Below are 21,402 nucleotides of genomic sequence, written 5' to 3' on the forward strand. Positions count from 1 at the left end.
ACAAGGGAATACAGTTAAAGTTTGGCCAATCAGGCACCCACCTGGAGAGCAAGGGAATACGGTTAAAGTTTTGGCAATCAGGCGCCCACCTTGAGAACAAGGGAATACAATTCATGTTTTGGCAATCAGGCACCCACTTGAGAACAAGGGAATACAGTTCAATTTTGGGCAATCAGGTGTGCACCTGGAGAACAAGGGCATACAGTTCAAGTTTTGGCAATCAGGCACCCACCTGGAGAACAAGGGCATACAATTCAAGTTTTGGCAATCAGGCGCCCACCTAGAGAATAAGGGAATATGGTTAAAGTTTTGGCAATCAGGCTCCCATCTGGAAAATAAGAGAATACAGTTCAAGTTTCGGCAATCAGGCGCCCACCTAGAGAACATAGGATTGCAGTTCAAGTTTTTGCTATTAGGCGCCCACCTAGAGAAACATGGAATAAAGTTTCAAGTTTTGCCAATCAGGCGGCAACCTGGAGAACAAGGGAATATAATTCAAGTTTTGGTAATTAGGCGCCCACCTAGAGAACAAGGGAATACAGTTCAAGTTTCGGCAATCTGGCGCCCACCTGGAAAACAAGGGAATTCAGTTCAAGTTTCGGCAATCAGGCGCCCACTTGGAGAACAAGGGAATACAGTTCAAGTTTCGGCAATCAGGTAACAAGGGAATACAGTTAAAGTTTTGGCAATCAGGCACCCACCTGGAGAGCAAGGGAATACAGTTAAAGTTTGGGCAATCAGGCGCACACCTTGAGAACAAGGGAATACAATTCAAGTTTTGGCAATCAGGCACCCACTTGAGAACAAGGGAATACAGTTCAAGTTTGGGCAATCAGGTGCGCACCTGGAGAACATAGGAATGCAGTTCAAGTTTTGGTAATCAAGCGCCCACCTGGAGAACAAGGGAATACAGTTCAAGTTTTCATAATCAAGCACCCCACCTGGAGAACAAGGGATTACAGTTCATGTTTTGGCAATCAGGCACCCACCTGGAGAATAAGGGAATACAGTTCAAGTTTGGGCAATCAGGCACCTACCTGGAGAATAAAGGAATACAGTTAAAGTTTTGGCAATCAGGCGCCCACCTGGAGAACAAGGGAATATAGTTCAAGTTTTGGCAATCAGGTGCCCACCTGGAGAACAAGGGAATACCGTTCAAGTTTTGGCAATCAGGCGCCTACCTAGAGAACAAGGTAGTACAGTTAAAGTTTTGGCAATCAGGTGACCACCTGGAGAACAAGGAAATACAGTTAAAGTTTTGGCAATCAGGCGCCCACCTGGAGAACAAGGGAATACAGTTAAAGTTTGGCCAATCAGGCACCCACCTGGAGAGCAAGGGAATCCAGTTAAAGTTTGGGCAATCAGGCGCCCACCTGGAGAACAAGGGAATACAATTCAAGTTTTGGCAATCAGGCACCCTCTTGAGAACAAGAGAATACAGTTCAAGTTTGGGCAATCAGGTGCGCACCTGGAGAACAAGGGCATACAATTCAAGTTTTGGCAATAATGGCACCCACCTGGAGAACAAGGGCATACAATTCAAGTTTTGGCAATCAGGCGCCCACCTAGAGAACAAGGGAATATGGTTAATGTTTTGGCAATCAGGCTCCCATCTGGAAAATAAGGGAATACAGTTCAAGTTTTGGCAATCAAGCGCCCACCTGGAGAATAAGAGAATACAGTTCAAGTTTCGGCAATCAGGCGCCCACTAGAGAACATAGGAATGCAGTTCAAGTTTTCGCTATTAGGCGCCCACCTAGAGAAACATGGAATAAAGTTTCAAGTTTTGCCAATCAAGCGGCAACCTGGAGAACAAGGAAATACAATTCAAGTTTTGGTAATTAGGCTCCCACCTAGAGAACAAGGGAATACAGTTCAAGTTTCGGCAATCAGGCGCCCACCTAGAAAACAGGGGAATACAGTTCATGTTTCGGTAATCAGGCGCCTACTTGGAGAACAAGGGAATACAGTTCAAGTTTTGGCAATCAAGCGCCCACCTGGATAACTAGGGAATGCAGTTCAGGTTTTTGCAATTACGCACCCACCTAGAGAACAAGGGAATACAGTTCAAGGAGAACAAGGGAATATAGTTCAAGTTTTGGCAATCAGGTGCCCACCTGGAGAACAAGGGAATACATTTAAAGTTTTGGCAATCAGGCGCCTACCCGGAGAACAAGGGAATACAGTTTAAGTTTTGGCAATAATGCGCCCACCTGGAGAACAAGGGAATATAGTTCATGTTTTCGCAATCAGGCGCCCACCTATAGAACAAGGGGATTAAGTTCAAGTTTTGGTAATCAAGCGCCCACCTGGAGAACAAGGGAATACAGTTCAAGTTTTCATAATCAAGCACCCCACCTGGAGAACAAGGGATTACAGTTCATGTTTTGGCAATCAGGCACCCACCTGGAGAATAAGGGAATACAGTTCAAGTTTGGGCAATCAGGCACCTACCTGGAGAATAAAGGAATACAGTTAAAGTTTTGGCAATCAGGCGCCCACCTGGAGAACAAGGGAATATAGTTCAAGTTTTGGCAATCAGGTGCCCACCTGGAGAACAAGGGAATACCGTTCAAGTTTTGGCAATCAGGCGCCTACCTAGAGAACAAGGTAGTACAGTTAAAGTTTTGGCAATCAGGTGCCCACCTGGAGAACAAGGAAATACAGTTAAAGTTTTGGCAATCAGGCGCCCACCTGGAGAACAAGGGAATACAGTTAAAGTTTGGCCAATCAGGCACCCACCTGGAGAGCAAGGGAATCCAGTTAAAGTTTGGGCAATCAGGCGCCCACCTGGAGAACAAGGGAATACAATTCAAGTTTTGGCAATCAGGCACCCTCTTGAGAACAAGAGAATACAGTTCAAGTTTTGGCAATCAGGTGCGCACCTGGAGAACAAGGGCATACAATTCAAGTTTTGGCAATCAGGCACCCACCAGGAGAACAAGGGCATACAATTCTAGTTTTGGCAATCAGGCGCCCACCTGGAGAACAAGGGAATATGGTTAAAGTTTTTGCAATAAGGCTCCCATATGGAAAATAAGGGAATACAGTTCAAGTTTTGGAAATCAAGCGCCCACCTGGAGAATAAGAGAATATAGTTCAAGTTTCGTCAATCAGGCGCCCACCTAGAGAACAAAGGAATGCAGTTCAAGTTTTCGCTATTAGGCGCCCACTTGGAGAACAAGGGAATACAATTCAAGTTTTGGCAAATAGGCGCCCACCTAGAGAAACAGGGAATAAAGTTTCAAGTTTTGCCAATCAGGCGGCAACCTGGAGAACAAGGGAATACAGTTCAAGTTTTGGCAATTAGGCGCCCACCTAGAGAACAATGGAATACAGTTCAAGTTTCGGCAATCAGGCGCCCACCTGGAGAACAAGGGAATACAGTTCAAGTTTCGGCAATCAGGCGCCCACTTGGAGAACAAGGGAATACAGTTCAAGTTTCGGTAATCAGGCAACAAGGGAATACAGTTAATGTTTTGGCAATCAGGCGCCCACCTGGAGAACAAGGAATATAGTTAAAGTTTTGGCAATCAGGCGCCCACATGGAGAAAAAGGGAATACAGTTCAAGTTTCGGCAATCAGCCGCACACTTGGAGAACAAGGGAATACAGTTCAAGTTTGGGCAATCAGGCACCCACCTGGAGAACAAGGGAATACAGTTAAAGTTTTGGCAATCAGGCTCCCACCTGGAAAACAAGGGCATACAATTCAAGTTTTGGCAATCAGGCGCCCACCTAGAGAACAAGGGCATACAATTCAAGTTTTGGCAATCAGGAACCCACCTGGAGAACAAGGGCATACAATTCAAGTTTTGGCAATCAGGCGCCCACCTAGAGAATAAGGGAATATGGTTAAAGTTTTGGCAATCAGGCACCCATCTGGAAAATAAGGGAATACAGTTCAAGTTTTGGCAATCAGGCGCCCACCAGGAGCTTAAGAGAATACAATTCAAGTTTCGGCAATCAGGCGCCCACCTAGAGAACAAAGGAATGCAGTTCAAGTTTTCGCTATTAGGCGCCCACCTGGAGAAACAGGGAATACAGTTCAAGTTTTGGTAATCAAGCGGCTACCTTGAGAACAAGGGAATAAAGTTTAAAGTTTTGGCAATTAGATGCCCACCTGGAGAACAAGGGAATACAGTTCAAGTTTCGGCAATCAGGCGCCCACTTGGAGAACAAGGGAATACAGTTCAAGTTTTGGCAATCAAGCGCCCACCTGGATAACAAGGGAATGCAGTTCAGGTTTTTGCAATTAGGCACCCACCTGGAGAACAAGGGAATACAGTTCAAGGAGAACAAGGGAATATAGTTCAATTTTTGGCAATCAGGTGCACACCTGGAGAACAAGGGAATACAGTTAAAGTTTTGGTAATCAGGCGCCCACCTAGAGAACAAGGGAATACAGTTCAAGTTTTGGCAATCATGCGCCCACCTGGAGAACAAGGGAATACAGTTCATGTTTTCGCAATCAGGCGCCCACCTGGAGAACAAGGGGATTAAGTTCATGTTTTGGTAATCAAGCGCCCACCTGGAGAACAAGGGAATACAGTTCAAGTTTTCGTAATCAATTACCCCACCTGGAGAACAAGGGATTACAGTTCAAGTTTTGGTAATTAGGCACCCACCTTGAGAATAAGGGAATACAGTTCAAGTTTGGGCAATCAGGCACCCACCTGGAGAACAAGGGTATACCGTTAAAGTTTGGCCAATCAGGCACCCATCTAGAGAGCAAATAAGGGAATACAGTTAAAATTTTGGCAATCAGGCGCCCACCTGGAGAATAAGTGAATACAGTTCAAGTTTCGGCAATCAGGCGCCCACCTAGAGAACAAAGGAATGCAGTTCAAGTTTTCGCTATTAGGCGCCCACCTGGAGAAACAGGTAATACAGTTCAAGTTTTAGTAATCAAGCGCCTACCTGGAGAACAAGGGAATAAAGTTTAAACTTTTGCCAATCAGGCGGCAACCTGGAGAACAAGGGAAAACAGTTTCAAGTTTTGGCAATTAGGCGCCCACCTAGAGAACAAGGGAATACAATTCAAGTATTGGCAATCAGGCGCCCACCTGGAGAATAAGGGGATACAGTTCAAATTTCGGCAATCAGGCGCCCACTTAGAGAACAAGGGAATGTAGTTCAGGTTTTGGCAATTAGGCGCCCACCAAGAGAACAAGGGAATACAGTTCAAGTTTGGGCAATCAGGCACCCACCTGGAGAACTAGGGAATACAATTAAAGTTTTGGCAATCAGGCGCCCACCTGGAGAACAGGGGATTATAGTTCAAGTTTTGGCAATCAGGCGCCCACCTGGAGAACATGGGAATACTGTTCAAGTTTTGGCAATTAGCATGCCTACCTGGAGAACAAGGGAATACAGTTAAAGTTTTGGCAATCAGGCGCCCACCTGGAGAACAAGGAAATACAGTTAAAGTTTTGGCAATCAGGCGCCCACCTGGAGCACAAGGGAATACAATTAAAGTTTGGCCAATCAGGCACCCACCTGGAGAGCAAGGGAATACAGTTAAAGTTTGGGCAATCAGGCGCCCACCTGGAGAACAAGGGATTACAATTCAAGTTTTGGCAATCAGGCACCCACTTGAGAACAAGGGAATACAGTTCAAGTTTGGGCAATCAGGTGCGCACCTGGAGAACAAGGGCATACAGTTCAAGTTTTGGCAATCAGGCACCCACCTGGAGAACAAGAGCATACAATTCAAGTTTTGGCAATCAGGCGCCCACCTGGAGAACAAGGGAATATGGTTAAAGTTTTGGCAATCAGGCTCCCATCTAGAAAATAAGGGAATACAGTTCAAGTTTTGGCAATCAAGCACCCACCTGGAGAATAAGTGAATATAGTTCAAGTTTCGGCAATCAGGCGCCCACCTAGAGAACAAAGGAATGCAGTTCAAGTTTTCGCTATTAGGCGCCCCCTTGGAGAACAAGGGAATACAGTTAAAGTTTTGGCAATTAGGCGCCCACCTAGAGAAACAGGGAATAAAGTTTCAAGTTTTGCTAATCAGGCGGCAACCTGGAGAACAAGGGAATACAATTCAAGTTTTTACAATTAGGCGCCCACCTAGAGAACAAGGTAATACAGTTCAAGTTTCGACAATCAGGCGCCCACCTGGAGAACAAGGGAATACAGTTCAAGTTTCGGCAATCAGGCGCCCACTTGGAGAACAAAGGAATACAGTTCAAGTGTTGGCAATCAGGCGCCCACTTAGTGAACAAGGGAATGTAGTTCAGGTTTTGGCAATCAGGCGCCCACCTAGAGAACAAGGGAATACAGTTCAAGTTTTGGAAATCAAGCACCCATCTGGAGAACAATGGAATACAGTTAAAGTTTGGCAATCAGGCGCCCACTTGGAGAACAAGGGATTAGAGTTCAAGTTTTGGAAATCAGGCGCCCACCTAGAGAACAAGGGAATACAGTTCAAGTTTTGGCAATCAGGCGCCTACTTGGAGAACAAGGGAATACAGTTCAAGTTTTGGCAATCAGGCACCCACCTGGAGAACAAGGGAATACAGTTAAAGTTTTGGCAATCAGGCTCCCACCTGGAGAACAAGGGCATACAATTCAAGTTTTGGCAATCAGGCGGCAACCTGGAGTACAAGGGAAAACAGTTTCAAGTTTTGGCAATTAGGCGCCCACCTAGAGAACAAGGGAATACAGTTCAAGTTTTGGCAATCAGGAGCCCACATGGAGAACAAGGGAATACAGTTCAAGTTTCGGCAATTAGGCGCCCACCTAGAGAACAAAGGAATGCAGTTCAAGTTTTCGCTATTAGGCGCCCACCTGGAGAAACAGGGAATACAGTTCAAGTTTTGGTAATCAAGCGGCTACTTGGAGAACAAGGGAATAAAGTTTCAAGTTTTGGTAATCAGATGCCCACCTGGAGAACAAGGGAATACAGTTCAAGTTTCGGCAATCAGGCACCCACTTGGAGAACAAGGAAATACAGTTCAAGTTTTGGCAATCAGGTGCCCACCTGGGGAACAAGGGAATACAGTTTCAAGTTTTGGCAATCAGGCGCCCACCTGAAGAACAAGGGAATACAGTTAAAGTTTCGGTAATCAGGCGCCCACTTAGAGAACAAGGGAATGTAATTCAGGTTTTGGTAATCAGGCGCCAACCTAGAGAACAAGGGAATACAGTTCAAGTTTGGGCAATTAGGCACCCACCTTGAGAACAAGGGAATAGAGTTAAAGTTTTGGCAATCAGGCACCCACCTGGAGAAAAAGGGAATATTGTTCAAGTTTTGGCAATCAGGCGCCCACCTGGAGAACAAGGGAATACAGTTCAAGTACGGCAATCAGGCGCCTACCTGGAGAACAAGGGAATACAGTTAAAGTTTTGGCAATCAGGTACCCACCTGGAGAACAAGGGAATACAGTTCAAGGAGAATAAGGGAATATAGTTCATGTTTTGGCAATCAGGTGCCCACCTGGGGAATAAGGGAATGTAGTTCAGGTTTTGACAATTAGACGCCCACCTAGAGAACAAGGGAATACATTTCAAGTTTCGCCAATCAGGCGCCCACCTGGAGATCAAGGCAATGCAGTTCAAGTTTCGGCAATCAGGTGCCCACTTGGAGAACAAGGGAATACAGTTAAAGTTTTGGTAATCAGGCGCCCACCTAGAGAACAAGGGAATACAATTCAAGTTTTGGCAATCATGCGCCCACCTGGAGAATAAGGGAATACAGTTCATGTTTTCGCAATCAGGCGCCCACCTGGAGAACAAGGGGATTAAGTTTAAGTTTTGGTAATCAAGCGCCCACTTGGAGAACAAGGGAATACAGTTCATGTTTTCGTAATCAACCACCCCACCTGGAGAACAAGGGATTACAGTTCAAGTTTTGGCAATCTGGCACCCACCTGGAGAATAAGGGAATATAGTTCAAGTTTGGGCAATCAGGCACCCATCTGGAGAGAAAATAAGGGAATACAGTTAAAATTTTGGCAATCAGGCGCACACCTGGAGAATAAGTGAATATAGTTCAAGTTTCGGCAATCAGGCGCCCACCTAGAGAACAAAGGAATGCAGTTCAAGTTTTCGCTATTAGGCGCCCAACTGGAGAAACAGGGAATACAGTTCAAGTTTTAGTAATCAAGCGCCTACCTGGAGAACAAGGGAATAAAGTTTCAAGTTTTGGCAATCAGGCGGCAACCTGGAGAACAAAGGAAAACAGTTTCAAGTTTTGGCAATTAGGCGCCCACCTAGAGAACAAGGGAATACAATTCAAGTTTTGGCAATCAGGCGCCCACCTGGAGAATAAGGGAATACAGTTCAAGTTTCGGCAATCAGGCGCCCACTTAGAGAACAGGGGAATACAGTTAAAGTTTTGGCAATCAGGCGCCCACTTGGAGAACAAGGGTTTATAGTTCAAGTTTTGGCAATCAGACGCCCACCTGGAGAACATGGGAATACCGTTCAAGTTTTGGCAATCAGGCGCCTACCTGGAGAACAAGGGAATACAGTTAAAGTTTTGGCAATCAGGCGCCCACCTGGAGAACAAGGAAATACAGTTAAAGTTTGGGCAATCAGGCGCCCACCTGGAGGACAAAGGAATATAGTTAAAGTTTGGCCAATCAGGCACCCACCTGGAGAGCAAGGGAATACAGTTAAAGTTTGGGCAATCAGGCGCCCACTGGAGAACAAGGGAATACAATTCAAGTTTTGGCAATCAGGCACCCACTTGAGAACAAGGGAATATAGTTCAAGTTTGGGCAATCAGGTGCGCACCTAGAGAACAAGGGCATACAGTTCAAGTTTTGGCAATCAGGCACCCACCTGGAGAATAAGAGCATACAATTGAAGTTTTGGCAATCAGGTGCCCACCTGGAGAATAAGGGAATATGGTTAAAGTTTTGGCAATCAGCCACCCATCTGGAAAATAAAGGAATACAGTTCAAGTTTTGGCAATCAGGCGCCAACCTGGAGAACAAGAAATATGGTTAAAGTTTTGGCAATCAGGCACCCATCTGGAAAATAAGGGAAATACAGTTCAAGTTTCAGCAATCAGGCGCCCACCTAGAGAACAAAGGAATGCAATTCAAGTTTTCGCTATTAGGCGCCCACTTGGAGAACAAGGGAATACAATTCAAGTTTTGGCAATTAGGCGCCCACCTAGAGAATAAGGTAATACAGTTCAAGTTTCGACAATCAGGCGCCCACCTGGAGAACAAAGGAATACAGTTCAAGTTTCGGCAATCAGGCGCCCACTTGGAGAACAAGGGAATACAGTTCAAGTGTTGGCAATCAGGCGCCCACTTAGTGAACAAGGGAATGTTGTTCAGGTTTTGGCAATCAGGCACCCATCTGGAGAACAATGGAATACAGTTAAAGCTTTGGCAATCAGGCGCCCACTTGGAGAACAAGGGATTAGAGTTCAAGTTTTGGCAATCAGGCGCCCACCTAGAGAACAAGGGAATACAGTTCAAGTTTTGGCAATCAGGCGCCTACCTGGAGAACAAGGGAATACAATTCAAGTTTTCGCAATTGGGCGCCCACCTGGAGAAACAGGGAATACAGTTAAAGTTTGGACAATCAGGCTCCCACCTGGAGAACAAGGGAATACAGTTATAGTTTTGGCAATCAGGCTCCCACCTGGAGAACAAGGGCATACAATTCAAGTTTTGGCAATCAGGCGCCCACCTAGAGAATAAGGGAATATGGTTAAAGTTTTGGCAATCAGGCACCCATCTGGAAAATAAGGGAATACAGTTCAAGTTTTGGCAATCAGGCGCCCACCAGGAGCATAAGAGAATACAATTCAAGTTTCGGCAATCAGGCGCCCACCTAGAGAACAAAGGAATGCAGTTCAAGTTTTCGCTATTAGGCGCCCACCTGGAGAAACAGGGAATACAGTTCAAGTTTTGGTAATCAAGCGGCTACCTTGAGAACAAGGGAATAAAGTTTAAAGTTTTGGCAATTAGATGCCCACCTGGAGAACAAGGGAATACAGTTCAAGTTTCGGCAATCAGGCGCCCACTTGGAGAACAAGGGAATACAGTTCAAGTTTTGGCAATCAAGCGCCCACCTGGATAACAAGGGAATGCAGTTCAGGTTTTTGCAATTAGGCACCCACCTGGAGAACAAGGGAATACAGTTCAAGGAGAACAAGGGAATATAGTTCAAGTTTTGGCAATCAGGTGCACACCTGGAGAACAAGGGAATACAGTTAAAGTTTTGGTAATCAGGCGCCCACCTAGAGAACAAGGGAATACAGTTCAAGTTTTGGCAATCATGCGCCCACCTGGAGAACAAGGGAATACAGTTCATGTTTTCGCAATCAGGCGCCCACCTGGAGAACAAGGGGATTAAGTTCATGTTTTGGTAATCAAGCGCCCACCTGGAGAACAAGGGAATACAGTTCAAGTTTTCGTAATCAATTACCCCACCTGGAGAACAAGGGATTACAGTTCAAGTTTTGGTAATTAGGCACCCACCTTGAGAATAAGGGAATACAGTTCAAGTTTGGGCAATCAGGCACCCACCTGGAGAACAAGGGTATACCGTTAAAGTTTGGCCAATCAGGCACCCATCTAGAGAGCAAATAAGGGAATACAGTTAAAATTTTGGCAATCAGGCGCCCACCTGGAGAATAAGTGAATACAGTTCAAGTTTCGGCAATCAGGCGCCCACCTAGAGAACAAAGGAATGCAGTTCAAGTTTTCGCTATTAGGCGCCCACCTGGAGAAACAGGTAATACAGTTCAAGTTTTAGTAATCAAGCGCCTACCTGGAGAACAAGGGAATAAAGTTTAAACTTTTGCCAATCAGGCGGCAACCTGGAGAACAAGGGAAAACAGTTTCAAGTTTTGGCAATTAGGCGCCCACCTAGAGAACAAGGGAATACAATTCAAGTATTGGCAATCAGGCGCCCACCTGGAGAATAAGGGGATACAGTTCAAATTTCGGCAATCAGGCGCCCACTTAGAGAACAAGGGAATGTAGTTCAGGATTTGGCAATTAGGCGCCCACCAAGAGAACAAGGGAATACAGTTCAAGTTTGGGCAATCAGGCACCCACCTGGAGAACTAGGGAATACAATTAAAGTTTTGGCAATCAGGCGCCCACCTGGAGAACAGGGGATTATAGTTCAAGTTTTGGCAATCAGGCGCCCACCTGGAGAACATGGGAATACTGTTCAAGTTTTGGCAATTAGCATGCCTACCTGGAGAACAAGGGAATACAGTTAAAGTTTTGGCAATCAGGCGCCCACCTGGAGAACAAGGAAATACAGTTAAAGTTTTGGCAATCAGGCGCCCACCTGGAGAACAAGGGAATACAATTAAAGTTTGGCCAATCAGGCACCCACCTGGAGAGCAAGGGAATACAGTTAAAGTTTGGGCAATCAGGCACCCACTTGAGAACAAGGGAATACAGTTCAAGTTTGGGCAATCAGGTGCGCACCTGGAGAACAAGGGCATACAGTTCAAGTTTTGGCAATCAGGCACCCACCTGGAGAACAAGAGCATACAATTCAAGTTTTGGCAATCAGGCGCCCACCTGGAGAACAAGGGAATATGGTTAAAGTTTTGGCAATCAGGCTCCCATCTAGAAAATAAGGGAATACAGTTCAAGTTTTGGCAATCAAGCACCCACCTGGAGAATAAGTGAATATAGTTCAAGTTTCGGCAATCAGGCGCCCACCTAGAGAACAAAGGAATGCAGTTCAAGTTTTCGCTATTAGGCGCCCCCTTGGAGAACAAGGGAATACAGTTAAAGTTTTGGCAATTAGGCGCCCACCTAGAGAAACAGGGAATAAAGTTTCAAGTTTTGCTAATCAGGCGGCAACCTGGAGAACAAGGGAATACAATTCAAGTTTTTACAATTAGGCGCCCACCTAGAGAACAAGGTAATACAGTTCAAGTTTCGACAATCAGGCGCCCACCTGGAGAACAAGGGAATACAGTTCAAGTTTCGGCAATCAGGCGCCCACTTGGAGAACAAAGGAATACAGTTCAAGTGTTGGCAATCAGGCGCCCACTTAGTGAACAAGGGAATGTAGTTCAGGTTTTGGCAATCAGGCGCCCACCTAGAGAACAAGGGAATAAAGTTCAAGTTTGGGAAATCAAGCACCCATCTGGAGAACAATGGAATACAGTTAAAGTTTGGCAATCAGGCGCCCACTTGGAGAACAAGGGATTAGAGTTCAAGTTTTGGAAATCAGGCGCCCACCTAGAGAACAAGGGAATACAGTTCAAGTTTTGGCAATCAGGCGCCTACTTGGAGAACAAGGGAATACAGTTCAAGTTTTGGCAATCAGGCACCCACCTGGAGAACAAGGGAATACAGTTAAAGTTTTGGCAATCAGGCTCCCACCTGGAGAACAAGGGCATACAATTCAAGTTTTGGCAATCAGGCGGCAACCTGGAGTACAAGGGAAAACAGTTTCAAGTTTTGGCAATTAGGCGCCCACCTAGAGAACAAGGGAATACAGTTCAAGTTTTGGCAATCAGGAGCCCACATGGAGAACAAGGGAATACAGTTCAAGTTTCGGCAATTAGGCGCCCACCTAGAGAACAAAGGAATGCAGTTCAAGTTTTCGCTATTAGGCGCCCACCTGGAGAAACAGGGAATACAGTTCAAGTTTTGGTAATCAAGCGGCTACTTGGAGAACAAGGGAATAAAGTTTCAAGTTTTGGTAATCAGATGCCCACCTGGAGAACAAGAGAATACAGTTCAAGTTTCGGCAATCAGGCACCCACTTGGAGAACAAGGAAATATAGTTCAAGTTTTGGCAATCAGGTGCCCACCTGGGGAACAAGGGAATACAGTTTCAAGTTTTGGCAATCAGGCGCCCACCTGAAGAACAAGGGAATACAGTTAAAGTTTCGGTAATCAGGCGCCCACTTAGAGAACAAGGGAATGTAATTCAGGTTTTGGTAATCAGGCGCCAACCTAGAGAACAAGGGAATACAGTTCAAGTTTGGGCAATCAGGCACCCACCTTGAGAACAAGGGAATAGAGTTAAAGTTTTGGCAATCAGGCACCCACCTGGAGAAAAAGGGAATATTGTTCAAGTTTTGGCAATCAGGCGCCCACCTGGAGAACAAGGGAATACAGTTCAAGTACGGCAATCAGGCGCCTACCTGGAGAACAAGGGAATACAGTTAAAGTTTTGGCAATCAGGTACCCACCTGGAGAACAAGGGAATACAGTTCAAGGAGAATAAGGGAATATAGTTCATGTTTTGGCAATCAGGTGCCCACCTGGGGAATAAGGGAATGTAGTTCAGGTTTTGACAATTAGACGCCCACCTAGAGAACAAGGGAATACATTTCAAGTTTCGCCAATCAGGCGCCCACCTGGAGATCAAGGCAATGCAGTTCAAGTTTCGGCAATCAGGTGCCCACTTGGAGAACAAGGGAATACAGTTAAAGTTTTGGTAATCAGGCGCCCACCTAGAGAACAAGGGAATACAATTCAAGTTTTGGCAATCATGCGCCCACCTGGAGAATAAGGGAATACAGTTCATGTTTTCGCAATCAGGCGCCCACCTGGAGAACAAGGGGATTAAGTTTAAGTTTTGGTAATCAAGCGCCCACTTGGAGAACAAGGGAATACAGTTCATGTTTTCGTAATCAACCACCCCACCTGGAGAACAAGGGATTACAGTTCAAGTTTTGGCAATCTGGCACCCACCTGGAGAATAAGGGAATATAGTTCAAGTTTGGGCAATCAGGCACCCATCTGGAGAGAAAATAAGGGAATACAGTTAAAATTTTGGCAATCAGGCGCACACCTGGAGAATAAGTGAATATAGTTCAAGTTTCGGCAATCAGGCGCCCACCTAGAGAACAAAGGAATGCAGTTCAAGTTTTCGCTATTAGGCGCCCAACTGGAGAAACAGGGAATACAGTTCAAGTTTTAGTAATCAAGCGCCTACCTGGAGAACAAGGGAATAAAGTTTCAAGTTTTGGCAATCAGGCGGCAACCTGGAGAACAAAGGAAAACAGTTTCAAGTTTTGGCAATTAGGCGCCCACCTAGAGAACAAGGGAATACAATTCAAGTTTTGGCAATCAGGCGCCCACCTGGAGAATAAGGGAATACAGTTCAAGTTTCGGCAATCAGGCGCCCACTTAGAGAACAGGGGAATACAGTTAAAGTTTTGGCAATCAGGCGCCCACTTGGAGAACAAGGGTTTATAGTTCAAGTTTTGGCAATCAGACGCCCACCTGGAGAACATGGGAATACCGTTCAAGTTTTGGCAATCAGGCGCCTACCTGGAGAACAAGGGAATACAGTTAAAGTTTTGGCAATCAGGCGCCCACCTGGAGAACAAGGAAATACAGTTAAAGTTTGGGCAATCAGGCGCCCACCTGGAGAACAAAGGAATATAGTTAAAGTTTGGCCAATCAGGCACCCACCTGGAGAGCAAGGTAATACAGTTAAAGTTTGGGCAATCAGGCGCCCACTGGAGAACAAGGGAATACAATTCAAGTTTTGGCAATCAGGCACCCACTTGAGAACAAGGGAATATAGTTCAAGTTTGGGCAATCAGGTGCGCACCTAGAGAACAAGGGCATACAGTTCAAGTTTTGGCAATCAGGCACCCACCTGGAGAATAAGAGCATACAATTGAAGTTTTGGCAATCAGGTGCCCACCTGGAGAATAAGGGAATATGGTTAAAGTTTTGGCAATCAGCCACCCATCTGGAAAATAAAGGAATACAGTTCAAGTTTTGGCAATCAGGCGCCAACCTGGAGAACAAGAAATATGGTTAAAGTTTTGGCAATCAGGCACCCATCTGGAAAATAAGGGAAATACAGTTCAAGTTTCAGCAATCAGGCGCCCACCTAGAGAACAAAGGAATGCAATTCAAGTTTTCGCTATTAGGCGCCCACTTGGAGAACAAGGGAATACAATTCAAGTTTTGGCAATTAGGCGCCCACCTAGAGAATAAGGTAATACAGTTCAAGTTTCGACAATCAGGCGCCCACCTGGAGAACAAAGGAATACAGTTCAAGTTTCGGCAATCAGGCGCCCACTTGGAGAACAAGGGAATACAGTTCAAGTGTTGGCAATCAGGCGCCCACTTAGTGAACAAGGGAATGTTGTTCAGGTTTTGGCAATCAGGCACCCATCTGGAGAACAATGGAATACAGTTAAAGCTTTGGCAATCAGGCGCCCACTTGGAGAACAAGGGATTAGAGTTCAAGTTTTGGCAATCAGGCGCCCACCTAGAGAACAAGGGAATACAGTTCAAGTTTTGGCAATCAGGCGCCTACCTGGAGAACAAGGGAATACAATTCAAGTTTTCGCAATTGGGCGCCCACCTGGAGAAACAGGGAATACAGTTAAAGTTTGGACAATCAGGCTCCCACCTGGAGAACAAGGGAATACAGTTATAGTTTTGGCAATCAGGCTCCCACCTGGAGAACAAGGGCATACAATTCAAGTTTTGGCAATAAGGCGGCAACCTGGAGTACAAGGGAAAATAGTTTCAAGTTTTGGCAATTAGGTGCCCACCTAGAGACCAAGGGAATACAGTTCAAGTTTTGGCAATCAGGCCCCCACCTGGAGAACAAGGAAATACAGTTCAAGTTTCGGCAATCAGGCGCCCACCTAGAGAACAAAGGAATCCAGTTCAAGTTTTTGCAATTAGGCGCCCACCTGGAGAAACAGGGAATACAGTTCAAGTTTTGGTAATCAAGCGGCTACTTGGAGAACAAGGGAATAAAGTTTCAAGTTTTGGCAATCAGATGCCCACCTGGAAAACAAGGGAATACAGTTCAAGTTTCGGCAATCAGACGCCCACTTGGAGAACAAGGAAATACAGTTCAAGTTTTGGCAATCAGGTGCCCACCTGGGGAACAAGGGAATACAGTTTCAAGTTTTGGCAATCAGGCGCCCACCTGGAGAACAAAGGAATACAGTTAAAGTTTCGGCAATCAGGCGCCCACTTAGAGAACAAGGGAATACAGTTCAAGTTTGGGCAATCAGGCACCCACCTTGGGAACAAGGGAATAGAGTTAAAGTTTTGGCAATCAGGCGCCCACCTGAAGAATAAGGGAATATAGTTCAAGTTTCGACAATCAGGCGCCCACCTGGAGAACAAGGGAATACAGTTCAAGTTTCGGCAATCAGGCGCCTACCTGGAAAATAAGGGAATACAGTTAAAGTTTTGGCAATCAGGTACCCACCTGGAGAACAAGGGAATACAGTTCAAGGAGAATAAGGGAATATAGTTCAAGTTTTGGCAATCAGGTCCCACCTGGGGAACAAGGGAATGTAGTTAAGGTTTTGACAATCAGACGCCCACCTAGATATAAAAGCAAAAAATCCAATAAAATATGTACACTTAGGAGGAACGGAGATCCTAATAAAAGCATGTTTTAGGGAAGGAATAGATACCCCTATAGAAATATACTTGGCAGATGATAGGATTGTACAACCTATAGAAAAGAGTATAATAAGTGCTGTAAGAGGTAACTTAATATACCAAAAATTTAAATTTATAGTAAGTGCTAACTATTCAGTAGCAGTAGATGATAAAAATATAGATAAATCATTAGTATTATACTGGAAAATGTCTGGAATAGAATTAGCACCAGGAAGTAAAATATTCACAGCAAGATGTAAAAATCTATATGTCTTAACAACAAAACATAAGATAACAGCTAAAAATAAAATAAATAAAATAAAAATAGAAAATCCATTCGAAAGAATAGTATCAGTTATAGACAACAATGATTACAGTTATACAGAAATAGACATGGATGAAGATTTAGAAATAGTAAAAGAAAGATTAAGCACATCAAAACGAATAAATAATGAAATGCCAGAAACATCATCAAGAAGTACATCAAGAAGTACATCAAAAAGAATAAATTATACCACTCCACAAAAATTAATAGAACAAAAAATAGAAGAAATAAACCCACATCATTATTATATAACAGGAATAATGGACCAAAGAAAATATTTAATACTAATAAATACAGGGCAGGAAGAGAATTATGTTATAAGAGAACTAATACCAGAACAAGAGATAGTAACAATAGAACAACAAAATTCAGAACTACCAAAAGCGTTAAGAAAAAACGAAGAAACAACTGAAAAAGAATTAATTATTGGAGGAATACCAATATTAATAAATTTTAAAATATATCAAGGAGATAAAAATATTACACTAGGGATAAAATGGTTAGAAAAAGTCAAACCATATAAATTAGAAGATAGGCAATTAACAATAAGTTATGAAAATAAGAAAATAATAATAAAAAGAACTTTGATATAATGCCAAAGATATACATACTTTCCAAAATAATAGTAGAAGGATATTATAATAGATATTATACACCTATGGTGGATACAGGAGCAGAAGCTAATATGTGTAGACATAATTGTTTACCAGAAAGTAAATGGGAAAAGCTAAAAAACCCCATAGTAGTAACAGGATTTAATAATGAAGGAAGTATGATAACATATAAAGCAAGAAATATAAAAATACAAATATGGGATAAAATATTAACCATAGAAGAAATATATAGTTACGAATTCACAAATAAAGATATATTATTAGGAATGCCATTTTTAGATAAATTATACCCACATATTATAACAAAAACACATTGGTGGTTTACTACCCCGTGTAAACAAAAATTAGGAGCAAAAAGAGTAAATAATAAAGTAAGAAAAACAACACCCTGGATTAAAGGAAGTGAAAAGATTACCCAAAAATTAGAAAATGTAATACAAAGTAACCATAATATAGAGATAATCATTTTCTCCATAAATAAGATAAAACCACTACAAGATAAACTAGAATTACTATATAATGATAATCCACTCCAAGGATGGGAAAAACATCAAACAAAAATAAAGATTGAACTAATAGATGAAAATAGCATAATAACACAAAAACCTTTAAAATACAATTTTAATGATTTAACAGAATTTAAAATGCATATAAAAGAATTATTAGATAATAACTACATACAAGAAAGTAATAGTAAACATACTAGCCCAGCATTTATAGTAAATAAGCATAGTGAACAAAAAAGAGGAAAAAGCCGTATGGTTATAGATTATAGAAATTTAAATGCAAAAACAAAAACATATAATTATCCGATACCAAATAAAATACTAAAAATTAGACAAATACAAGGATATAACTATTTTAGTAAATTTGACTGTAAATCAGGATTTTACCATTTAAAACTAGAAGATGAATCTAAAAAGTTAACAGCATTCACAGTACCACAAGGATTTTACGAATGGAACGTATTACCTTTTGGATATAAAAATGCACCAGGTAGGTATCAACATTTTATGGATAATTACTTCAACCAATTAGAAAATTGTATAATATATATAGATGATATATTGCTATATTCTAGAACAGAGAACGAACATATAAAACTACTAGAAAAATTCATACACATTGTAGAAATATCAGGAATAAGTTTAAGTAAAAAGAAAGCAGAAGTAATGAAAAATCAAATAGAATTTTTAGGTATACAAATAGATAAAAACGGAATAAAAATGCAAACCCATGTAGTACAAAAAATAATTAACTTGAATGAAACACTTGATACAAAAAAGAAGTTACAATCATTTTTAGGATTGGTTAACCAAGTAAGAGAATATATTCCTAAATTAGCAGAAAACTTAAAACCATTACAGAAAAAATTAAAAAAGGACATAGAATATCATTTTGACGAAAAAGATAAAATACATATACAGAAGATAAAAAATATGTGTAAAAAATTACCAAAACTATATTTTCCAGATGAAAAGAAACAATTTACATATATTGTAGAAACTGATTCTAGTGATCACAGCTACGGAGGAGTTCTAAAATATAAATATGATAATGAAAAAATTGAACACCATTGTAGATATTATTCCGGATCATACACGGAACCACAATTAAAATGGGAAATAAATAGGAAAGAACTATTTGGATTATATAAATGTTTGTTAGCATTTGAGCCATATATTGTTTATAACAAATTTATAGTAAGAACAGATAATACACAAGTAAAATGGTGGATAACTCGGAAAGTACAGGATTCAGTAACTACAAAGGAAATAAGGAGACTTGTATTAAATATACAAAATTTTACATTTACAATTGAAGTAATACGGACTGACAAGAATGTTATTGCAGACTACCTATCAAGACAAAGGTACCCAAACAGATGAAAGCCAAGAATCAAAAGACATATTTACAATCCTTACTACTCTATCCTTACAGATGGAGAGTATGGGAAAAAGATTACAACAGCTAGAAAGTCAGCAGCATGACTATAAAAATGCGGAGCTAAGTCAATCGGAAGACTCTAAACTTCCAGAGGTAGAAGGAGACGTTGGGAAACTCCAAAAAACCCATAACACAGTTGCTTTATATACAGCTGCAGGTACAAGCAAACAAGTTAGCAAAAAGCCACATATCAATGTAAACCTAAATACCGTATTTGATAAGCCATTTACATCAAAAAAGCCAAGAGAAGCAATAGTTATAGCCCCACAAACTTCAACCTATGCTAATAGCCTACACCACAACAAAAAGGTATATAACCATATTACTCAAACATATATTGAGAATATATATAAAATCCAGACATTTCTGAACCTAAACCCTAGATCAACAACTACTACAGATCCAACACAAGATTATGTAACCCAAAAACTACAGGGATATAATAGGCTTATAGCCCAGCCAAAAACAAAAGCAAACCTAGTAAAAACATGTTACAACTACGGACTACTTAGCACAGTATATACCCATGACGGAGAAGAAATAATTGGAATACCAGAGCTATACAAAGCATTTGTCACCTTCAAGAGAATTACAAAAGGCAACCTATTCTTCATCAAATTCTACACAGCACCAGCGGAAATACTATATGATGAAATAAAACCCATAATACAGGTGATAAAGATAGGACTAACACGAGATATGATAATACCAGAAGAGATAGAGAAACAACCCGAGATACAGAAAATGGAGATACCAAGTTTCTATGCTAATAAAAGAATAATTGGTATAGCAACTATTATTCAAGAACTAGCTAACAATTATCTACAAGGAAATGCTATCTGGAGCTACTATTCCAGAGACCAATTGATGATATATGCCAACTCGAAGGAACTACGACAAGGAGATATGGATGAAGTCCAGAAATGGATTTTATCATTATTAAAACCAGAAATGCAACCAACTACCAGAGCATTGAAAAAAGAATTTATTTCAAACGAGTTATTAACAAGATACTGCAAACTAGTAGGACACAAATATCCAGACCACATATGTTCAAAGTGCAACGGAGATGATAACTATGTACCAGAAGTCCAACTAGAATGAAGGTATCAACAAGAAGACAAAAGAAGAAGACAGCTACTGGAAACATATAATGTAAAGTAAATAGTACTAGTCGCATTCATGAACAGTAAAGGTCGTTCATGAATAGTAAGAGTCATAAAGTAAATAGTATATGTCATAATCATGAACAGTAAAGGTCGTTCATGAATAGTAGGAGTCATTTGTAAACAGTAAGAGTCGTTTTAATTTTCTTTATATAGAATGTAAATCTGAGGAAGGAGGACATCCTCAGACATCCTCACCCTTACCTTCTCTCTCTAATATTCTCTCTTATCTTCTCTCTTGTAAGAAATATCTGAGTTATTTACAAGTATCTAAAACAGCTATGGAGCATTCAAACGAGTTACAAAACCAGGTAAGTTTATTTATAATCATGTTTAACTAAACTCTTATATTCCTTATAATCTCTTAAATATCATAATTGTTTATCATGTTATAGTACTGTTATAAAGAACATCTTGAGAAAGTTTGCCTGTCTAATAATGCTGAGAGTAGTTAAGCCCAGACTATGCCATCCTAAAGTGGAAACCAGTAGGCAAGGAAGCCGTTTAGGGGAGTACACAGAGTTGAGGCGCTGTTAGGGTAAATGATTGAAGCATGAAAAACATGGTAGTGACCAGAAAAGATTGTTCAGTATAACTTATTAAAATATGATAAACTCTATGATAAACAAAGAGGTTAGAAGGAATATGTTTAGTAAACACATGATAAGGATAAATAATAAATCTAAATGAACAACCACACGTATTTATTAGAAGAAAATATTGACTACAAAATACTTATGTTATATATCTTTAAGAGACTTAATAACGATGTTAAAAGAAAAATTTACGATATTTTAGTTACTTTTGAAATAATATATGTAATGGAACAAGCATTTACGGAACTAATTGTATCACATGAAATAGATATATTAGATCTATATGAACTAGATTTATATTCAGACTAATGATCACATATCAAGTTAATAAAATCTTTTTATAAATGAAACATAACACTTTTCATTATATAAGATTCTATAATACCCAGAAATGGAAACTTCTTAAAAACCTCAGTAACAT

Source organism: Nicotiana sylvestris, chromosome 9 (assembly GCF_000393655.2).
Source record: "Nicotiana sylvestris chromosome 9, ASM39365v2, whole genome shotgun sequence".
In the NCBI taxonomy this organism is placed as follows: domain Eukaryota; kingdom Viridiplantae; phylum Streptophyta; class Magnoliopsida; order Solanales; family Solanaceae; genus Nicotiana; species Nicotiana sylvestris.